Source organism: Sinocyclocheilus anshuiensis, unplaced genomic scaffold (assembly GCF_001515605.1).
Source record: "Sinocyclocheilus anshuiensis isolate Anshui unplaced genomic scaffold, SAMN03320099.WGS_v1.1 scaffold152, whole genome shotgun sequence".
Taxonomy (NCBI): domain Eukaryota; kingdom Metazoa; phylum Chordata; class Actinopteri; order Cypriniformes; family Cyprinidae; genus Sinocyclocheilus; species Sinocyclocheilus anshuiensis.
The window spans coordinates 1395677-1397972 of record NW_015555781.1 but is presented as its reverse complement, the minus strand read 5'-3'; positions in this window follow the sequence as shown (position 1 = coordinate 1397972).

The window sequence follows — 2296 nt, the reverse complement described above, 5'->3', positions numbered from 1 at the left end:
TACATTGTGTAAAAATGTTGAATTTGAATTTTGAATAATAGTTATTTATTCGCAACCTAAAAAGAAATGGTGTTTATACCTTGGAAAAAAAGTGTATCTTTTGGAAAAGGGTATTATGATTTGGCTAATAGAATGGATTTTAGTGAATTTCAACAACTTCCCATACTGCTCAAAAAGTACTCGTGTCACAAAAGTACACTTTTTCACTTTCACCATTTCATATTTAGTTCTCTCAATTTTAAACTTTGTATTCCAGCACTTCCCATGATAATGACTCATGCTAATTATATGAAAATTAATCACTTATTGCCACTGTAGTTTGCATTTGCAAATCACTTTGGATAGGGTCTGCTAACTAAATATGTTCAGAAAACTCCATTAATCTTTGCTCCTTTAATCTTTGTCAATTTTATAAAGTTAATTATTATTATGATTATTTGAAGATAAGCACTTAAGTTACTAAAGTAAAAAAATAATTCAGTTTTGTTGTCCCGCTGCTACATACCGGACAGCATATTTTCCATTCCTCAACTCAATGATAGTGATCAAAGCCTGTTTTTTTTCTTCTTCTTAACCTGAGCTGTACACCTGTGATGCATGACAGCAGCAGATTTTTGGAAAACAATACTACTCATAAAACCAAGTAGCAAAATGCATATTCAATGTATTGTTTAACTGCAATTGAAATAATACATCTGAGATATGTTTAAGTTGGACCTCTCAATAAATTAGTTAAAATGGGAGCTTTTAAGTTATTTGAGGATGAACAAATATAGCCACAACAGTACAGAAAGAGAGAGGGCTGTGAAGTAATGTCACATAGAGGTAAAAGTAATGTATCTTGAAATGATATTTCAAGATGGTATCAACTGAGAATAAAAGGACTATGATACACAGCCATAGAAATATGACTTCTCAAAAAATAAAATAAAATAGAGAATAAGACTGATTTGTATGTAAATAAAAATAGATAAAAATAGATTTAAAAAAATGCTTACTAAAGCCTTATTTTGCTGCATATATTTATGAACCAGCTGTGTAATGGTTTGATATTCAGAATATTTGAATCTTTCACATTTTGTAATATGCTCATATTTCCATTCAGAGGCAAAGCTCACTATCACTATTAGTTGATACTGAAACACGTTACCCATCATCAGATAATATTTTGAAGAACATGCTAATGTTCAACCACAAACAGCTTTATATTCTTTCTAAATATGAAATATAATTATCAAATATTATTTATGTAGCTTACTAGATTAAGGGGGTAACACATCTACCCAACTTTCCCATACTGCATACTACTTCAAGGAATAGTTCACCCAAAAATGAATGTACATTTTCATTTTAGGGTGAGCTACTCCTCTCATTATTGAACTAGATACTAGGCTTGGCGCGATAGACTGTGTTTCGGTTATACCGGTGTTAAGCCGCAACACCGGTTACGACATTTGTCTACCGCGGCATCGCCCCCCACCGTTGTTTTGATTTTTTTATAGTAACAAAAATAATTTAGCCTAGTTCAGTTAGAGGACAGACACTTTTAAAAACTAAACGCTCAATGCAGCGTGCCGAACCGTGCGCGAACAACAGTGCACCACGGAGCAGGAGTCAGATTTTATTTATCACGTGAGGAGAGTGAGTCGATCTGACTGATAAGAGTGAGATGAGAAAGACAAGACGATGACAGAAGATTGTTTAGAAAGGAAATGCAAAGGCACCTGTTTGACCAGATTTTGAAAAGCCTATTGACTGGAAGTTTTTTTAAACATTCGTTTCTTATTTATTTGGTTACACAGTGTTTGCTGATTACTTTATTTAAACTTTGTGTATTTTATTTTGCATCAAGGTGTATATGCCGTGCCTCCAAGCTTTCTTATTCGTTTTGCTAATAAACGTTCTATGTTTCTTATTTATTTGGTTCCACAGTGTTTTGCGGATTTTCAGTTTTATATACCTATTTAAACTTTGTGTAGCCTAAATAATTTGTTATTTTATTAGATATATATGGTGTATTTTTATTCGTTTTGTTAATAAAAGTTCTATTAGTTTGACGTTGTTGTTGCTTGAATTGAACCAATGCCTAATTGCAGCTAATTTGAAAGTGAAAGTAAAATGCGCACGGCTCTTTTTCATGCTATTTGAAAGCCAAGAAATCCGAGGAAAAGAGGGAAAACTCAAACGAACAATTGCTTGATGCCGAATTGCGGCAATTCAACTGCCGCTAAGTTGAAAGTGAAAGTTCAATGCGCATGGCACTTTTACAAGCCATTTGAAAGCGAAGAAAAGAGGG